Below are 16002 nucleotides of genomic sequence, written 5' to 3'. Positions count from 1 at the left end.
TGTTATCTTATTCTGAGCACTGCTTTTCTGTGTGAAAAAGAGGAAAGAAAATCAGATTCAAACACAATTCGTTTTCTCTTGCTGCTGTAACAAAGCACCACAAACTCTACTACTTAAAAAACGTTATTGTCTCAGAGAATGTCCTTCAGAAGTCCAGACTGGCTCATCTGGTTTCTCTGTTCCAGGTTTTGCAAGGTCAAAATCAAGGTGTCAATTTTCTTGGCTCTTGTAGGGATGCTATGAGAACAATCCTTTATTAAGCTCATTCAGGTTGCTGATTGAATTGGTTCCTTGAAATGATACCACTGAGGTCCCCATTGGCTGTCAGCAAGGGCTGATCCTCGCTCCTGGAGATGCTCCCATTCCTTCTCATGCTTACCACACAGCCCCCGGTTCCAAAATAATGGGTCAGTTCCCCGAGACTTCCAATTTCTCTGCTCCCCTTTGGCCATACTTCTCTGACTGATTCTTCCTCCTCCCTCTTCTGCTTTAAAGGGCTCATGTGATTACGTTGGGCCTCCAGATGATCTAGGATTATCACCCGATTTTAATATCAGCTGATTAATAGCTTCAGTTACCTCTGAAAATGTCTTCACAACAGTACCCGGTCCAGATTAGTGTCTGGTTGATTAACAAAGCACAGGAGACTTAAGGGGACAGCTTTAGAATTCTACTCTATACAGATGGTCTGCGACTTAACGATGGTTCGACTTAACAGTTTTTCCACTTTACGATGGTGTGACAGTGATACACCTTCAGTAGAAACCATACTTCAAATTTTGAATTTTGGTCTTTTCCTGGGGTAGTGGTGTGGGGTGTAACATTCTTTTGTAATGCTGACTAGTGACAGTGACCCGCATCTCCCAGTCCACCACGGGATCACGAGGGTAAACAACCAATAGTCTACAGTGTACTGTCCGGCTGGCATGATTTGGATATTGTGTTTTGTGTTTTTCTGTCCCATCGCATCTACAAAATTCCCATTTGTGTTTGTTGCTTCTGGTGAGAAGAAGAAATGAAACTCAAGATAATTGTCCGGCATGAATTTGGCAAGCTATAATTACATATATTACATGAGATACCCAACACTTCATTATAAAATAGGCTTTGTGTTAGATGATTTTGCTCAACTGGAGGCTCAGGTAAGTGTTCTGAGCACATTTAAGTAGGCGAGGCTAAGCTATGACGTTTGGTAGGTTAGGTATAGTAAATGCATTTTTGATTTATGATATTTTCAATTTACAGTGGGTTTATGGAAACATAGCCTTATCGTAAATCGAGAAGCATTTGTATATAAAACCTCAATTTGCCAAATTGACTGGGAAGTAAACGATCTATACCTTCACCGAAAACTCAAAGAAATTGCTTTCTAAACTGTCTCCCTAGGAGTAGTTACATAACAATATGGCCAACCGTCTTCCCAGACTTTTTTTTTTTGGCTAGTTATTTCCCTGCCTAACCATGATTGCTAAGGATTTAATTTCATTGGGCTAAGCTTGTGGCCATAAACCTTCACAATATGCTTTTTCTTTTCTGAGCCTCTCTTGACTTGTCGGCCTCATTCATTTTGAAACAAGCAGATGCTTCTTTGTATTATTATCAATCACACATGTCATGTCATATAAATTCCAATTTCCTAGACCTTGGTGTCTCATATTTTATATTTATTTTTTATTTTTTCACTAGAGAGGAAGAAGAGGTGTCTCTATTAAGATATTGTTAGCATAATATTGAGGACACTGTGTGTTAGTCAGTATTTTGTTGCTAGAACAAACAATGGTGATTATAAAATCTGCAGACATTCTGAGAGAAAGAGCCTGAACATTAAAGATTATGGTCATAGCAAACTAACAAAACAAACAAATCACCACCACCACCACCACCACCACCATCACCAACAAACCAAACGTAAAAGCCCTGCCCATTATCCTCATTTCTTCTTATAGATTCTCCTCCAGGACTAGATTGCTGATTCTCACACTGTGTATTTACTTCTTCTTAGCGAACCCAGTGCCCTTCAGACAAAGAGCACCGTGCCACAAAATACAGCTGTAGTTAAAAAGGAGGCTTTATTGTTTATTGCAGAATGGGAGCACATGCGCCATGGGGAACCTAGGGTTGTAACAGTGAGCTAGAGAGGAACTACTGTAGGATTTGGGCTTCGGTTGGGTGCTTTAGAGAAGGGCTGAGGAGGCCAGCGTTTGCTCTAAATCTGATGCTTCCAGAAAGCAGGACAAGTCTACGATGATCTCAGTAAATCTTTCCCACACAGAGGGGAGAGTAGAACCAGGGTTAAAATCTAGATGGTGAAGCAGCCGTCTATTGTTTTATCCAAGAGAGAGTGGTGCTTGGTATTTTGGGGTGGCATATGACTTTTTAAAAACCTGTGCGTAGACAAAATTATGAAGTGCGAAGTGGCTTTGTCGTCGTCACTTTTGTCATGGTCTCAGGGGAACCTTGTCTAAGCCTGGTATTCTGTGAGATCGGTGATGTTCAATGTCATGATTTGGCCTAGCTCTGAGTGCCAGGCCAGCTCCTAAATGTTAGGGTTACTCTTCTTTCTTTTCCAGTAGTATACTAGGGGTTCCGTAGTGGCTTTATTTCTGCACCTAAGAAAAAAGTTCTTTATTTTTGTAAGGCAATGATTCTTAATATAAATTTTATTAATACCTCTTAGACCCAAAGGACTTGTAAATATAATGAAGATGGCGATGACGATTATAATGGTACTATTAATAATAATACCACCGATGAAGGGAGAGGAGAGGATATGAGATGAACAATGAGGAAGGGGTGAGGACATGACCTCAGTGGGAGTGCTCGAGGGGTCCCGAGGACTGCTTTCCCTCTTTTAATAAACGCGTAATCATTTCAGGTAGAGATCATCATCCGCATTTCTCAGATAAAGATGCTAAGAGACCAAAGAATGAATCATTTGAGGGAGATAGCGGCCTAGAATGAGTGTCTTTAGTTGAATTCCTCAGAAGCAGTGAATTCGTATAAAAGTCGTGTTGTTGTTGTTGTTGTGGTATGATTGACATATAAAATTATATTACTATAATGTTTGTTTTTTAAAGAATATTCCCCAGGTAAAACCAGTAGAGAGTTAAGGAAGGAATGGAGACTAAGAAAGAGTTAGGTATTCAGCAAGGTCCCACCGAGGGACTCAAATAAAATACATAAAATAAAATTTAAAAATTCAAGATCACACAGAGAGAGAGAGTCGTCAGCAGAGACAAAGGGGTACGTGAATCTTAAGTAAGGCGGTTCTCCGTCCACAAGGTAGGCATCTGTGGTTCTGCCCTCCAACGTCAGCAGCATAAGACACACCTGGAGGGTTCGTTAACACACAGAGGTTTTCATTCAGTGGGTCTGGAGTGGGGCTCGAGCTTTTTATTAATTTTAATATGTACTCAAGTGAAGCTGCTGCTCCCAGGGCTCCACACTTTGAAAAGAACTGATACATAGCAGGACAGTCCTTTGGCAAAAAGACAAAAAGCAGATGCTGGCTTTTGGGGACCAAACAATGAGAGTTGGCACCGAGGAAAACTGCACAGCAACTCTGGGGCTGCACAGTACGCTGTAGCATCTGCTACAGTTTGGACCTACGTCTGTCTGCATCCAAACCTGGCACTCTGGGCATCTGTGGTGTAAGATTTCTTAACTGTATTTTACCAGATGCCACAGAATACATCTACCTGAGGCTGGACACTGTTAACTGAAGATAGTTAAGATGATATTGGCGGGGCTCGAATTGTATAGCTAATTCAGGAGATAATTAGTTTGCTATGTGTATTAATTAAAATTAGACATATAATATATAAAATTACATCGATATGTGGCATTTTGTTTGGCAATTTGTGGTTTCCTTTACATGAAGTCTCAAGAATCACAGCTGCACATTTTTACCATCTCTTACCAACTAGTTTAAGCTTCAAAGTCTCAAGGATACTGCACACCATCAAAGTATTCTTTATGCTATGGATCTCATGATTTCATTTTTTAATTTCACATATATATATAGATTTTTTTATTCAGTAAAGGTGATTATTTTCGAAGTAGCTAGTCAGACTTGATTGAATGTTTTATGACTGTATAAGACATATCCCGTGAATAAATTCACAATTCATAGAAGATCAGTTTATGAATGCCTTGTTCTAAACTCTGGGTTTAGGGAGCAGATCACTGTACTCAGGACCATAAAATCTCAGTTTCTCCAGCCCAGGTTTCAGCCAACAAGAGAGTTCCTTGTCACATCGGGCAGGAGCACAGGTAAGTAGGAACGGTTTGGAAAGAGTTTAGGACGAAAGTGGATGCCAACTCAAAGTTTATCTATGTTACACTTTTTCCTATGGGCAGTAAGAATAATTCTTGTTCTATGCTTGACTCAGACAGTACAGGGCTTTCCATGTATTTACACACGAGTCTTCACTGCACCCAATGAGGTAAATACATGAGGGTTTGGCAAAAGCGAAGGCTGTTCCATGCATTTTTCATGAGAGAAATTTCAATAAAGTAAAATAACTTGGTGTCCCAAACACTCTGCCAACAAATGACAAGGAAGCCTGTTTACGTTTGGACAGTGCGACCAGAACAGCTTGGGGTTCCTACATTCCAAGGCCTCCAGCCAGCCCTTTCAGTTAATCCATTAAAAAAAAAAAAGTTCAATTAAAAAAACAACTGTTTTAAGAACTACCTGGAAAACATATATCATTAGGACATTTTATTTCAATAAAATTTCTTGAAAAACAATTACCATCATACATAGAATTTCAGTTTATACATGCAAAGTTAGTTGAAACTTTGACCCAAATTATCTCAAGTATTTATGTGTCTTGAATACCAGAGATACCCACATAGTTGAGGAAAAATATTTTGCTCTGAATTTTCTGAATAAGAACCATTCTTCCATGCCTACTGAACACTGTATAATCCTGTAAACTCAAAATGTACAGAGTAGATATCATTTAATGTTATATGGTAGACACCAATTAATAGTTATGTAAAAATAACTATTAATTGGAAATAAAAGAGATAAAATATTAAAATATAAACTATTTTCCAATGTGAGCTAATATTCTTCTATATAGACTATTTATTCTGAAAGTGTGACCTCTGGATCAAAAATATCTCTATCACCTGGGAACTTGTTAGAATGCAAATTCTAAGGGTCTGGTGCCAGAACTACTGATTCAGAAACTTTTTGTTTGGGGCTCAGTAATGTGCATTTCAACCGAGCTTTCTGGTGCTTCTGATGCACACCAAAGTTGGAGAAACAGACCTAGCAGATAACGTTTAGTGACTAAATGATAACGACAGAACTGAATAGAGTGGAATGGAATGGAATGGAATGGAATAATAGAATAAGATGGAATAGAATAGAATAGAATAGAATAGAATAGAATAGAATAGAATAGAATAGAATAGAATAGAATAGAATAGAATAGAATGATAGGATAGGATAGGATAGGATAGGATAGGATAGGATAGGATAGGATAGGATAGGATAGGATACGATACGATACGATACGATACGATACGATACGATACAATAGGATAGAAACCAGTCTCCGAGTTATGGGCTCTGCAGTCACCCAGACCTCTGCTGCCATCATCACGTCTCCTTTTACTCTGCGTCCTTCCTACACATACATCCCTGTGATTACGTAACACAATGTGTCACCACAGCAAAGATGAGAATTTTATGTTTTGTTTTGTTTGTGTCAGTGTAGACATAAATAGAAAAAGAAAGAAAAAAGGGAGGCCGAGTGCAAAATTTTAACAGCATTCAAGCTATTTCTTTTTTGCCACATGCTTTTTAATGTTTTCCAAGACTCCTTCATGGAATGCATATCTGTTTTGTGATTAGAACCGTATTATTAAAGAGAAAAACTGGAGAGCTATCCTTATAGGTATCGTGGTGCGTTTAAGAATTGTGCCTAGTTCTATTGTTGCAACGTGCAAAGCAAAAATCATCCAGTATGTAACAGATGCGTGCGAGGGGCTCTGTTCTCTTCATAAAGTACGAGAAACTGTCATCACACAGCTTATAACCACATTTTCACCTGCTCTTGTAGTAGATGCTTTAAACTGCCAAAACACAGCTGACTGTATCCTGGGGGAAACTGGCTGAAAGGTAGTGCCGCTGGGCCTTTCTTATTCACGTGCCTCCTGGGTATCTCACATCTCCCTTGCTCTGATTTGCAAAATGAAGCCATGGACTCTTTGTTACTTCATCTGATACTTGAAGCTTTTTTTTTTCCTTTCTTTCTTTTTATTTTAATGACGGAAGATGGTGAATGTTTTCTTTGGGGAAATAGCTGACTGTTACCCTTGGAAAGTTAAAAGAAAAAGAAGTCAGGCTTTTCTGGAGGTCTGACCTGGTTCTACACTGAAATTGCTGAGATATTCAGATGCAAATACTGTCTTTCTAAAGTGTATGTCTGAGTTTCCTATCGTTGCTACAACAAAGAACCACAAATGTAGTGGCTTAAAACAATGCTTATTTGTTCTCTTTCAGTTCTAGAGGCTAAAAGACCCCAAATCAAGGAGCTGGTAAAGCTCCAGGGGAAAATGCATATCCTTCCATTCTCCACCTTCTAGAGGCCACCTAGAGTCCTGCTCAGCCTCTGCTTCCATCATTATACCTTCTTTTACTCTGCCTCCTTCTTACATCTAAGCACCCTTGGGATTACATTAGGCCCACCCCGATAATCTACAACAATCTCCCCCATCTAACGCCCTTAATTTAACCATATGAACAAAGTTCCTTTTGCCATGTAAGGTTCTGCGAATTAGGACATTGACATTTTTGTGGGAGGCACTATTCTGCTTACTCTACAAAAGAGAAAAGTTTTTAATATTGAACTATTTTGTTCTTTATCCATATAGTAAAAGAATATTGAACTCCTATTATTCCTGTCACTTTTGTACAACATGGAGAGAGGGCTCTCAAGGGTCGTATAGATAGGAACTTTGACAATGTGCTAAATAAGAAAACCAAGCTTATTTGGCAATACTAGGTTGAAATCTCAACTCATTGTTCATTAAAGAAAATAATACTCATGTTTTTACATATTAGAAAAGTTATGCATTATGATTAAACATAACATTAAAAATGCAGATAAGAAACTAAAAAAGAGAATGACAGTCTCTTGGATATTAATATAAATATTCATTTTTATTTTTACAAATTTGGACCACGATGCACATCCTGTTTTGCAACTCTTATTTTTATTACTCTCTGATGAAATCTTTTATGATAGAATTATTCATTTACTAAATTTCACAAAATCATCAATTATTACAGGTAATAATTCTAGCAGGTAATTCTAGCAGGTAAATTTGTGTGTATATTCATAATTATATCTGTGTAGTAAAAGGACTAAAACGAATGGCTGAATATTTTTAATGCTTACCTCCATAATTGATATTAGTGCCCTGGAATCATACATATTTAATAATATAACTAAAATATTTGGGGCCATTCCATTAGTTTTAATAGAATTTTCCCTACACTTCTCCCGGAATAGAAAGTGTGGAGTTAAGTGTGTTAGTTATAGAATAGAACATCTTCACTTTATTTAGAGAGATGGTAAGGAAATATATTTGAGATCGAGGTCTTTAAACAGCCTTCATTTAAAACGTATGGCGTGTAATCGCATCTCTACTCAGAGGGACTTACCTCGTTAAGGGCAGAGACGGCTCTCAGTAGTGAATGTAAATGGACAGAAAAAGATGGACAACTCAGGGAAGTAACCGAAGTACCAGCAAAAAAGCATGGGTTGAACTAAGGCCAAACGAAACTTTGTTGAAGGGAAAATATCTGCAGGGTGATTTTTTAAAGGCATAAAAATTAAAAATGCTCATCCATTCAGTCATCATCCCCTGCTGACTTATATACCTGTAAGAAAAAAAAAATGTGTTCTTTGATACTGGAGTTCATTATCATTGAATGTTGAGGATTTAAAAATCATTTGGAGAACTGTTGAAAAATTACAGGATGCAAATATCAACAGCTACCTTTATTGAGTTCTTATTTCGTTTCAGATACAATGTTACAGTTACTCCTTTTTAGAAAGGAGATAGCCCCGTTTCACAAACATAAAACTGATGCTAGGAGATGCAATAAATTTATAACTTGAAAATGGTCATAGAGATAATAAATGTTGGCCCAGGCCTGAAAAACACCAAAATTTATCATCTTAACATGCTCATGCCACTTCAAGAAAGTAAAAGAGAAAAGTAAGAAGGGAAAACTTTGAAATTAAGTCCATGATTAGTTTTTTGAAAATATGTAAGTAACCATGACATACTTATGCCATAAGATTAAGAGAAACAACCATATCTACATTTTTTTATATAACATGAAATCAATTTTTAAATCAACACTAAATTTTGCAAAAGATAAATTTACGTGTGCATATATACACATAGCCTTATATACAATGGCGGTCTTTGAATGCTAGAGTCATAAATGACTTAAGTTTATTTCATCATCCTGTTTTGTGTTTTTTATAATGAAGATGGTAGTATGTTTTATAAAAAGTACTTTTATAATAATCAACAAAAATGCATTTACCTTTATTAAAACAGAAAGTAGGGTGTCCAGAAAACAGAAAGCTTTTTTGGCTCTTCTACAAATAAACATGAAGGAAAGTGATCATTTTTTTTAATATTACAGATATGGTTGTTAGACATAAATACATTCTGTGATGTGTTTAACTTGTGAGAATGATAAAATCGATATCTAAAGCGAATTATGACAAATCCATCCACGATATACTTTATCTTTCTCTTGAAAAATATAGTAAATACTCAAATGCAGGAATAAAACATAATCTCACATTGAATTCTTATTATAGAACTCAAACTTTTGAATCCTGCTACTGAAGATTTAAGTTACCAAATATTTTACAGCAATCAACGTACACTAAGACCTGATTCTCTTGACTGTAATCACATCCATACTGCAACTGTAAATGGCTGAAACCGCATTAGTTTCAATCAAATTACAATAGACCTCGGGACTAGCAAATGTCTGGACACACCAGAAATGGCAGCATAACCTGAAGTCCTAGGCTCCCTTTGAGACAGAGGACTGCCTTTGAACACTAGATTGGTCTCAGCTTGGGAACTGAAAACCACTCGTAATGAATTCAATTCAATTTCTTTAATCTATGAACTCATAGAGTTAACGCAGGTGAGGTTATTTGTTTTCAATAAGCCATTTAATATAATGAAGGAAGGTTTTTGTAATTTCTAATTAATTTTTGCCCTCAACCCACCAATTGATTAATAACCCAGGGGAAAGAACAGTCAGCCAGCTCCCTCTTCCAAATAATTGCTACCCCAGTAGGAATGTCACGTTCAAAATCACCGTCCTTAAAGTAATAACAAATCTAAGTCAAAGATGATAGCATTAATGAGTCAGACAAATTTCAATTTTTATTGATTAATTGGTGAAATTTATATCACAAGCATTGCAAATCTACCTTAAATAAACGTAGGAGTGGAGAAGGGGGCTGTGGTTTTTATTGAGACTACTTCGACTATCCAAACAAATGTTTCTTTTTCGAGTGAGCAGAATATAATATAGGACTGTGCAAGATGACTGGCTGCTATATTTAACTCAGACAAATGCATAACAAATCACTATTCTGTAGTAAGGAGGCACACCTCATAGCGTCCTTTTTCTTTCTTTCTCTCTCTCTTTTTTTTTTCTTTCCTTGGGGTCTGGATATATAGACCACAGCCATCTAAATAATCCTCCAGAAATAAACCAATGAAAATGTGAGTCTGACAACAGACACCGTATTATACCTGCAGCTGGTAAATGTTTCCATAGTCCAACCACCTTTCCAGTAAAAATTTTATCCCGGGGGAAAGTCAGCAACTAAGATTTTAACTACTTTTCTGCAATAGAAAAGTTTGCAGCAATTGAGCCTTCATAAATTTTCATATTTATGGCTTTTATTTTTCTTAGAGAATTACCCACCCATCAAGTATATTGTGAAAATACTACTACTGTATTACTATATTTCCATATAAATAAATTCTTTTTAAAAATCTAAATAATTAACTATAAGACTACCTCATAAGAACATGCATAATTTCAAAACCATTTTGTTTTCTGTTATTTGCTGTGTTAGTAATCACTGAATGAATATTTCAATTATATGAATACTGGAGACTAAAAAAAGTCTTTAAATGTTTTGGTCAGTTCTGGAGTGTGAGCCTCACAGACTGACCACCTCTGTTTTGATGGAATTCCTAAAGGTTGGAATATTTGGATCTTGCATCCTACTTGTCCTTTCTTATAGAAATAATATTTATTTCTGCACAAACTTTGAACTTATGAACATGTTTCCAACAGACACTATGATAATACTGGGGAAATGGTATAATGAAGTTAGTCTTTACTACCAAAGGATCTACAGTGGTGTTGGAAAGAAATGACATTTACAATATAAATAGCAAGCAACTCACTGAACTTTGGTGAGAATATAAAGTTATAGCCGTTGAAAGAAAAAATTTGCATTATTTACCAAAATTTAAAATGTGTGAACCCTTTTACCTAACATACTAGTCCTGGGAATCTATCCAACATTCATGTATATGTGTGTGGATGGCAAAGATATATATATATATCTTTGATATAATTTTTTATATATATATAATTACATATATATAAAAAATTATATATATATATAAAATTAAGTCCACCATGATATTATTCATAATAGCAAAAGAGAGTGATATATGAAAAGATTATCAAAAGGAAAACATTTATAATCTTTTCTTAGCCTGAGTTCTTTCAAGAAGCAGGCTGAGGAGATGGCTTGCATGCAGGTTAATTTTGGGAATTGATCCAAACAAAGGGAGTAAAAACATAAGAATAATGTCATAGTAAAGGAGAAATACCAATCCTAAAGCATGTTATTGATTTGGTCATTTCCACGGCAACTAACTGTATCTCAATTTTGCTTGAGAACGCTCTGAAAAATGTATAAAATTTATCTTGGTACTTTTTTCTTGAGGGTTGGAATCTCACGTTTCTTGCCTCCAATATTCATGAGTTTCTCTATGGAATCTCAGCTTCCTTGAATCTCCAAGTTCTCTTATTTCCAAGGGAGTTGAATTTCTGATAAGTTGCTGCAGGCGTCCCAAGTGACAGTAGAGAAATCCAAGGACAGAGAGGGGAAGACTGCAGAGCAGCTGAGAAGTGGAACTGTCAGATTCAGCCTGTGCCTCCACAAAGACAGATTCATCAGTGTTCCAGCTGCTTCCCAGAAATGTTTTATGTTCATCTTCATTTTTATTCCAACAAAAACCGCATTTGCCTTTTGATTTCTTCTTTGACTTATCAAGTCTTTAGATATGTGTTATTTAGTTTTCAGATGGTTGGGATTTCCCAGATATGTTTCTATTATTAATTTTTAGTTTAATTCCATTGTGGACAGAAAACACACTTTGTATGATTTCAACACTAAAAAATTTTAGTTTGTTTAAAGACAAAATATGGGGCCTGTCATGGTGAATTATGTGATCTTGAATGCGAATTCTTCGCTTTGGGTGGAACGGTCTCTAGATGCCAATTAGGTCAAGTCAGTTGACCGTGCTAATCAGGTCTTCTATGACCTTGTAGGTTGTCTGTCTAATTTATTATTAATTCCTGAGAGAAGGATGCTAAAGTCTCTACCTATAATTGTGGATCTGTCTATTTCTCCTGTTTTATCAGTTTTTGCATTATATATTTTGAAGCTCTGTTTTAAGGTATAAATACATTTAAATTATGACTTTGGTGAGTTCATCCCTTTATCATTTTGTAATATTCCTCATTATTTCTGGTGGTGTTTTTTTTTTTTTTTAAATGATGTCTAATCTATTGGATATGAATTCCAGCTTCGTTTTGATTATGGTGTGATTTCTTTTACTTCAGTCAATCTATAATTTACACTTAGAGTAGATTTCTCATAGACAATATATAATTGGGTCTTGCTTTTTAAATCTAATTTGAAAATCTATGTCTTTTAATTCATTGTTTTGAATAATTCTTGGCTTTTATCTCTTAAAATTCTGCCCTCTTCTTTCTCTCTTGGATCTTTAATTGCAGATATGTTAGGCCATTTGATATGGTTCTATGACTCTCAAAAAATCTGCACAGTGTTCTCCCTTTTCCACTTTTTGTTTCTGTTTATTTAATTTCTATTTACCTTACCTTTGAGTTCACTAATTCTTTCCATGGCCATATCAAGTTGGTTCTAAAGCAATGCAAAGCGATGACAATTCAGCAAGTAAAATATGTCCTCAATGCTGAAAAATAAGGCTAAGCTTAAGTATTACTCTCCTCTACTCCACCCACATCATTTCTGTTAAGACCCCAGAAGTATGGAATAACCAATACAATCATTCTAAGTGTCTAAAAGCGTCTATCCTAATAAACATTAATTTACACCTGATGATACTTTGTTGAAGCTTTAAGAATACTTGCCAGTAAATATTTTAACCTTTTTTTTTGTTAAGATTTACTTCATTTTTGTCATATGGACACAGGTTCAGTTTAATATATCTTAGATAAGGCTACCCACACGCCTATAAATGTTGATAAGACATAGATGAGAGGTAAGTGAAGACTTTTCAGACTGCTTGTGGGTCAAAGCCATTAGTGGGAATAAACGAAAGGGAAAAAATTAAAAATTTTGCACTAGAGATTTACATTTTTGTTTACTATGCCTTGGCTATATTATAACTATGTGTTTCTCTCTCCACCTCCATGCATTTCATCATTACATATTCGTTGATGTCATGCATTCTTGATATTCTTTCAATGAATTAAATATCGCCAGTCTGATGGCTATTAGTTTCAGGTAAACTAAAAACACACGTATTTTGAACACCCTTGATTTACTATTGCCTGCAAAAACTGTTAGGTTAAAAGATGGCTTTCATTACCTTAATCCTCACTTTTAGCAGGTTCAGATATATTTTGGGAAAAAAATGTAGGAGTAAATAAATAATAAAGTAATTTTCCTTTGGGTTTTGGAAAAAAGATAGACTTTCATTAAGTTCACATTTCACACTTTCTCATGTTTCTTCTTATACCTGTTTACCTATTTGTGAGATGGCTGACTAGGGTCGAAGGGTAAAATATTAGCTATGGAAAATTTTTCTCTGTGTAAATCCACATGGCCTCATTAATATAGTTATTAACTCAAATTTGCATACTTACTCTAGGAAATTCAAGTCTTTTCTAGGAATTCCATTCGCAAATGTTTCTGTGTCCTGTGGAGACATACAAAAGAATTTGGAGCTATTGCTAGGCGTACTGAATAATTCAGTTTGAGCACTGCAGTACCTTAGAACCAACATACTCTGAGCTAGGCAGGTGGGTATGTGCCTGGCCTCTGAGCTAAGCTGATAGTAACTTAGGAACCTTAAGAATTTAACCTATATAGAATGATGTAAATGGCCCTTCTGAAGTTATTTCAGAAGATAATGAGAATTATCCTGAGAGAGATCGTTCTTATGATATCGATGTAATATTTTGGTGGCATTGGAATTAGTGTAAGGACACTCTGATAATCCCCTTTTGCAGATATAAGAGGAGGAAGGCAATATACAAAACATAAAATCTTTAGGATACCATGGTGTGTCTTTGAGACATTGGTTGCCAAGTTGGCAGGAAAAGGGTAGTGTTATGCATAGAGTTTAGGATTAAGTGTAGCCTCCTATCTTGAGGCTTCTTTCTTTCGAAGCTTTACAACAAGATAGCCTTTCTTTATTCCAGTTATTTATTTTTGAGTAGCAAACAACTTCAAATCTTAGTGGCTGAAACCATTTATTCTGTGCATGTGCAGAGAGAAAACTAAGCATCTCTTCCTCTTTTATAAGGATATCGATCCTATGGGACTAGGGTCCAACCCTCATAAACTAATGACCTTTCAAATACCCCATCCCCAAATGCCACCATATTGAGAGCTGGTGCTTCAAAATGAATTTTGGAGACACAAAATTCAATCCATCACAGATATTGATCTATAATTTTCTTTTCTTAAAATGTCTTTATTTGGTTTGCGTATTAGGGTAATTCTAGTCTCAAAAGTGTTAAGTTCTCTCTCATTTTCTGGAGAGATTGTGTACAATTTGTATTATGTCTATTGTAAATGTTCCATAGAATTTACCAACGAAAGCATTTATGCCTCCTTTTTTCCTATTCTTGAATGTTTTAAACTACAAATTTAATTTGTTCCTTTTCTAACATTTGAGCTTAGTTTCCATCAATTCTAATTCAACGGTTTTATGATTTTGAGTTTCAATTGAGACATTTCCTAAGCCTTCTCCCTCCCAACACCCCATCCTACCCCCACACAACCTAGAATGACCACTATGAAAGTTGGTGTTTGCAAATTTCTGTATAGTACTCAGTGCAGTTCAGTAATCAGAGGCATCTATGTTCCATCCCAAACAACACACATACATAATAGGGAGGGGGAATTAGCTGGTGCATTTAGAAGGAAGGGCTTTTTCTCCATCACTTCAATCAGAAACAGACATAGAGACTAGTCCTGATACTTCACCCCATAACTGATGAGTACAAAACACTTAATGTCACAATTGTTTGCTGGGTCAATGAGAGATGAACTCCTTAAGAGAGAAATTTTCAAGAGACTAATTAGCCTTGGAGACTCAGCTTTCTCCCTCAATGGTCTTTGTCATACAAGATCTGATTAGCGGAACATCAATACAAACTTTATTTGCCGGGATAGAATCTGGACACACTGCATTTTTCTTGCTGGAATATGTGTAAGTACAGGTATAAACGGATATACTTTTCCCCAAAGCTTTGCATTCAGAGGCCTAAAAATGCTTGGATAAAGTGTAGCCTTTCTTTCTAAAGGAGTTGGTTTAAATGGATGCTGTTTTACAGCCCCCTACAGTGTTTGTAAAGTAAAATATGTCCTAAATCTTACAGCAGTAACTGTGCAGGCCATATTGCTGTTATTTTAGTCTGCAGAACTTAGAATGGTAACTAACGATATGAATCCACAATTATAAGGCATGTACTTTATTCTGTATACATTTGTATTGAAAGAGGTCCATGATTTTCTAGATTCTTTTAGACCATTTGAACATAAACAGGTAACCAATATGTTCTTTAATCAAGTAGCTTTTGTTTCTCTTGTCTTTATTGCACGAAATAACTAACTAAACAATTTTTCTCCTTTTCCTTCCCTGAATAGATATGATATTTTCATCTTATAAGACATGGTCATTCTGAGAACTTTCTGGAATGATGTAGAGGATGAGAAGGCATTCAAATATGGTTCTTAAGTTATTCGACTATATAAGACCACAATTTAATCATTTTGAAGTGATTTTTGAATACATTTCAATGAAAAGCTTTTCTTATTATTTGAAATTTCAAGGTTAGTGATGAGCAAGAATACAAAATAAAGAAAAAAACCCCAGCAAACTATCAGGTTAAGTATCAAGTTAGTCTTAAAGCTACCTTCACACACTTTAATTGAAGATTTTTTTGTTACAGCCAATAAATACATTATTTTGATCTATTCTGATCAAACAACATTATTTTGATACATTAAGTGAAGGGATGCTTTTATTTTTGAAAATATATTAAAATCCTGAGTAAAATTTAAGCAGAACTAATTTTATCATTCCTAAGAATGTTCCACAGCCAACATTAACTCTTGTAGAATGTGAACATCTACACCCACCCACCCACCCACCCACACACACACACAAATTATGGATAATCCAAAGGCAATATCATAATATAGTAGAAATTTGCTGGATTGTGTCTTTAAATCATCCCCTTTTCTGAAAACTGATACCTCCTCTCCCTTCATAGTCGCCAAATACACTACATGAATATAATGTGGTCCTGCCTTTTAGCAACAGCTGATTGTCCTGGGTTGAACACTGTACCCAAGCTTGGCCAGTAATACACTTTGACTGCATTTTGAAATGAAACTAAAATCA

This window comes from Pteropus vampyrus, unplaced genomic scaffold, assembly GCF_000151845.1.
Source record: "Pteropus vampyrus isolate Shadow unplaced genomic scaffold, Pvam_2.0 Scaffold169, whole genome shotgun sequence".
NCBI lineage: Eukaryota > Metazoa > Chordata > Mammalia > Chiroptera > Pteropodidae > Pteropus > Pteropus vampyrus.
Note: the sequence above shows the minus strand (reverse complement) of the source record.